Raw genomic sequence first — 6,000 nt, forward strand, 5'->3', positions numbered from 1 at the left:
GTATTGTGATGGTCTGTGTCTGTGTGTGTGCTGTGTATGTGTGTATGACTCTGTGTGTGTGTGTGGCGTGTGTGTGTGTGTGTGTGTGTGTGTGTGTGTGTGTATGAGTGTGTGTGTGTGGTGGTATGTGTGTATGCCTGTGTGTGTGTGTGTGTGTGTGTGTGTGTGTGTGTGTGTGTGTGTGTGTGTGTGTGGTGTGGTGTGTGTATATATGAGTCTGTGTGTGTGTGTGTGTGTGTGTGTGTGTGTGTGGTGTGTGTCTGTGTGTGTGTGTGTGTGTGTCTGTGTGTGTGTGTGTGTATTTGACTGTGTGGTGTGGTGTGTCTCTGTGTGTGTGTGTGTGTGTGCTGTGTGGTGTGTGTGGTTATGGAGGTTGTGTGTGTGTGTGTGTGTGTGTGTGTGTGTGTGTGTGGTGTGTGTCTGTGTGCTAGGGGGGGTGTTTTTGTTGTGTGTGTGTGTGTGTGTTGGATATGGTGGTGGGGGGGGGTTGTGGTTGTGTCTGTGTTTTGTGGTGTGTGTGTGGGGTTTTGTAGGTGTGGTGTGTTGTATGTGTGTATCGTTGTGTGTGTGTTTTGGGGTGTTGTGGGGGGGGGTGTGTATGGTGTGGGGGGGGGGGGTGGTGGGGTGGGGTCTGGTGTGGGGTGTGGGGGTGGTGTATGGGTGGTGTGGGTGTACCTGGTGTGGGGGTGGTGTGGGGTGGTGGTTGGGTGTGTGTGGGTGTGGGTGTGTGGGGTGGTCTATGTTTGGGGGGGTGTTGGTGGGGGGGGGTGTGTGTTGGGTTGGTGTGTGTGTGTGTGGGGGGGGTGGGGGTGGGGGTGGGTGGGGTGTGAGGGGTGTGTGGGGGGGTGTGTCTTGTGGGGGGGGGGGGTGGCGTGTGCGTTGGGTGTTTGGGGTGGGGGGGGGGGGGGTGTAGAGTGGGGTGTGGGGGGTGGTGTGTGTGTGTGTGTGTGTGTGTGTGTGTGTGTGTGTGTTGTGTACTTTCACTTCTAGTTTGGGCCTTTGGCATCCCATTTCAGTTTCTTTGTATTTAGTATGTATGTAGGATTTAAGTCTTCTAATCTACAAGGGGCTGTGGGACATCCAGTGTGGCACTGCTAGTAGGTACCAGGTATCAGAGATGGGATGATGTTAGAAGGGGTGGGCATCTCACCTTCTTCCTTCCTTCCTTCCTTCCTTCCTTCTCTTCCTCCATCCTCCTTGGTCTTCCTCTCTTCCTTCTCCTTCCTTCTTCCTTCTTTCTTCCTTCCTCTTGGTCTTCCTCTCTCTCCTTCCTTCCCACCTTCTTCCTTCCTTCCCTTCCTTCCTTTCTGTCCTCTTCCTTCCTTCCTTCCTTTTCTTCCTTCCTTCTTGGCCTCCTCCCTCTCCTTCCTTCCTTCTCTCCTTCCTCCTCCTTCCTTCCTTCCTTCCTTGGTCTCCCCTCTCTTCCTTCCTTCCTCTCTCCACCATCTCCCTCTCTCCTTCCTCCTCACCACTCCCTCTCCCTCCCTCCTCCTCCTCCTCCTCCTCCTCCTCCTTCTCCTCCCTCCCTCTCTCCTTCCTCCTTCTCTCCCTCCCTCTCTCCTCCTCCCCTCCCCCCCCTTCCTTCCTTCTTCCTTCCTTCCTTCCTTCCTTCCATGCCTCTTCCTTCCTTCCTTCCTTCCTTCCTTCCTTCCTTCCTCCATGGTCCTCTCTTCTTCCTTCCTTCCTTCCTTCCTTCCTTCCCCTTCCACAAACCTCCCTCTCTCCTTCCTTCCCCTTCCTTCCTTCCTTCCTTCCTTCCACAAACTCCCTCTCCTTCCTTCCTTCCTTCCTTCCTTCCTTCCTTCCTTCCCAACCCTCTCCTTCCTTCCTTCCTTCTCCCAACCCTCTCCTCCTCCTCCTCCCCCTCTCCCCCTCCTTCCTTCCATGCTCTCCATCCTCTCCCTCGTTTGTCTCTCTTCCTTCCTTCCTTCTCCCTTCCTTCCTTGTCCACCTTGTCTCTTCCCTCCTCTCCTCCTCCCCTCCTTCCTTCTTCCTTCCTTTCTCTTTCCTTCCTTCCTTCCTTCCTTCCTTCCTTCTCCTCCCTCCTTCCTTCTTCCTTCCTCCTCCTCCTTCTCCTCCCCCCCCCTCCTTCCTTCCTCCTTATTCTCCCTCTCTCCTTCCTCCCTCATTCCTCCCTCTCCTTCCCCTTCCCTCCTTCCTTCCTCCCTTCCTTCCCTTCCTTCCTTCCTCCTGGTCCTCCCTCTCGGCCTCCTCTCCTTCTTCCTTCCTTCCTTCCCTCCTTGGTCTCCCTTCCTTCCTTTCCCTTCCATTCCTTCCTCTCCCTCTCCTTCCTTCCTCCATGGTCCTCCTCCTTCCTTCCTTCCTTCCTTCCTTCCTCCTTGGATCTCCTCTCTCCTTCCTTCACCTTCCTTCCTTCCTTCCTGCTTCCTTGGATCTCCCTCTCTCCTTCTTCCTTCCTCCTTCCTTTCCTTCCTTCCTCCATGGTCCTCCCTATTCTCCCCTCCCCTTCACTTCCTCCTTCCTTCCTTCCTCCTTAGTCTCCCTCTCTCCTTCCTTCCTTCCTTTCTTCCTCCTTAGTCTCCCTCCTTCCTTCCTTCCTTCCTCCTGTCCATCTTGTTATTTAAGATGATGATCGTCCATTCAGCTCAGCTTTACGGTGACCAAAGACATTTAGATTCCCACAGGGTGGGCTATGATTAAAATGGAGTTATCTGTCGGGAATGACGGTTATCTTTGATGGAGCAGAGTCATATTTTATCATAATGTGGCGAGGGCCAAGCGGGGCCTTGTACACATCATTGGCTTTTCCCGCTCGGTTAGATGGTGAAGGTCAGAGTTCCTCAGGAGCCTTTGGGACCGTTCTTCAAAGAGCAGATAAAGCTGAGGCCAAGGCTTTATTTTTCCTACCATCTGATCAGCCAGTCCAGTCAGTCGCCAACTGAGGCTGACCGGCCCAAGTGTTTGGAGAAAAACGAGGAGTCAAAACATGAATTTTTATTAGATCTCGCTGCCATCAATCAGTCCTTAAAATGTCTCTCAAAGCATTCAGAAGGTAAAACCATCAGTATGGTTTATATATACTGTATACATACTGTGTGTATATATATATATATATATATATACCACACACACTACTACTATTGCATTGTTTTAATGTGAGCAGTGGTAACATATACACCTGAATATGGGGCTGTTTACTCTTGACCTGGCACTTAAAGGTTATGTGTTAGTGTTTTGTGTGTGTGTGTGTGTGTGTGTGTGTGTGTGTCTGTCTGTCTGGTATTATTGACGTTGGGTGAAATAAATTAAATATAAAAACTACGAAGGCATCGATGCTAGGACATCCCCCTATGGTTTTTAACTCTCAGACAGTGAGCAATGCAGTAGCCTCAGGACCTTAGTGGTCCCCTAATACTGTCTCTTTCTGAAGTCTCTTTTATATAGACCTTAGTGGTCCCCTATCACTGTATCTGAAGTCTCTTTTATATAGACCTTAGTGGTCCCCCCTAATACTGTGTATCTGAAGTCTCTTTATATAGACCTTAGTGAATCCCTAATACTGTATCTGAAGTCTCTTTTATATAGACCTTAGTGTCCCTATCACTGTATCTGAAGTCTCTTTATATAGACCTTAGTGGTCCTCTAATACTGTATCTAGTCTCTTTTATATAGACCTTAGTGGTCCCTAATACTGTATCTGAAGTCTCTTTATATAGGCCTTAGTGGTCCCCTAATACTGTATCTGAAGCCTTCTTTATATAGACCTTAGTGGTCCCTATCACTGTATCTTGAAGTCCTTTTATATAGGCCTTGTGGTCCCCTAATACTGTATCTGAAGTCTCTTTTATATAGACCTTAGTGGTCCCTAATACTGTATCTGAAGTCTCTTTTTATATAGGCCTTATGGTCCCTAATACTGTATCTGAAGTCTCTTTTTATATAGGCCTTAGTGGTCCCTAATACTGTATCTGAAGCCTCTTTTATATAGACCTTAGTGGTCCCTAATACTGTATCTTTGAAGTCTTTTATATAGGCCTTAGTGGTCCCTTAATACTGTATCTGAAGTCTCTTTATATAGACCTTAGTGGTCCCTAATACTGTATCTGAAGCCTCTTTATATAGACCTTAGAGGTCCCCTATCACTGTATCTGAAGCTCCTTTTATATAGAACCTTTAGGTGGTCCCCTAATACTGTATCTGAAGTCTCTTTTATATAGGGCCTTAGTGGTCCCTAATACTGTATCTGAAGTCTCTTTTTATATAGACCTTAGTGGTCCCCTAATACTGTATCTTGAAGTCTCTTTATATAGGCCTCAGTGGTCCCCTAATACTGTATCTGAAGTCTCTTTTATGACCTTTAGTGGTCCCTAATACTGTATCTGAAGTCTCTTTATATATAGACCTTAGTGGTCCCCTAATACTGTATCTGAAGTCTCTTTTATATAGGCCTTAGTGGTCCCCTAATACTGTATCTGAGTCTCTTTTATATAGACCTTAGTGGTCCCCTAATACTGTATCTGGAGTCTCTTTTATATAGACCTTAGTGGTCCCCTAATACTGTATCTGAAGTCTCTTTTATATAGACCTTAGTGGTCCCCTAATACTGTATCTGGAGTCTCTTTTATATAGACCTTAGTGGTCCCCTAATACTGTATCTGAGTCTCTTTTATATAGACCTTAGTGGTCCCCTAATACTGTATCTGAAGTCTCTTTTATATAGACCTTAGTGGTCCCCTAATACTGTATCTGAAGTCTCTTTTATATAGACCTTAGTGGTCCCCTAATACTGTATCTGAAGTCTCTTTTATATAGACCTTAGTGGTCCCCTAATACTGTATCTGAGTCTCTTTTATATAGACCTTAGTGGTCCCCTAATACTGTATCTGAAGTCTCTTTTATATAGACCTTAGTGGTCCACTAATACTGTATCTGAAGTCTCTTTTATATAGGCCTTAGTGGTCCCCTAATACTGTATCTGAAGTCTCTTTATATAGGCCTTAGTGGTCCCCTAATACTGTATCTGAAGTCTCTTTTATATAGACCTTAGTGGTCCCCTAATACTGTATCTGGAGTCTCTTTTATATAGACCTTAGTGGTCCCCTAATACTGTATCTGAGTCTCTTTTATATAGGCCTTAGTGGTCCCTAATACTGTATCTGAAGTCTCTTTTATATAGACCTTAGTGGTCCCCTAATACTGTATCTGGAGTCTCTTTTATATAGACCTTAGTGGTCCCCTAATACTGTATCTGAGTTTTTTTTATATAGACCTTAGTGGTCCCCTTAATACTGTATCTGAAGTCTCTTTTATATAGGCCTTAGTGGTCCCCTAATACTGTATCTGAGTCTCTTTTTATATAGGCCTTAGTGGTCCCCTAATACTGTATCTGGAGTCTCTTTTATATGGACCTTAGTGGTCCCCTAATACTGTATCTGAAGTCTCTTTTATATAGACCTTAGTGGTCCCCTAATACTGTATCTGAAGTCTCTTTTATATAGACCTTAGTGGTCCCTTAATACTGTATCTGAAGTCTCTTTTATATAGACCTTAGTGGTCCCCTAATACTGTATCTGAAGTCTCTTTTATATAGGCCTTAGTGGTCCCCTAATACTGTATCTGAAGTCTCTTTTATATAGAGGTCCCCTAATACTGTATCTGAAGTCTCTTTTTTATATAGACCTTAGTGGTCCCCTAATACTGTATCTGATCTTTTATATTGACCTTAGTGGTCCCCTAATACTGTATCTGGAGCTCTCTTTTATATAGACCTTAGTGGTCCCCTAATACTGTATCTGAAGTCTCTTTTATATAGACCTTAGTGGTCCCCTAATACTGTATCTGAAGTCTCTTTTTTATAGGCCTTAGTGGTCCCCTAATACTGTATCTGAAGTCTCTTTTATATAGGCCTTAGTGGTCCCCTAATACTGTATCTGAAGTCTCTTTTATATAGACCTTAGTGGTCCCCTAATACTGTATCTGAGTCTCTTATATATAGACCTTAAGTGGTCCCCTAATACTGTATCTGGAGTCTCTTTTATA

The sequence above is a fragment of the Perca fluviatilis genome, chromosome 3 (genome assembly GCF_010015445.1).
Source record: "Perca fluviatilis chromosome 3, GENO_Pfluv_1.0, whole genome shotgun sequence".
NCBI lineage: Eukaryota > Metazoa > Chordata > Actinopteri > Perciformes > Percidae > Perca > Perca fluviatilis.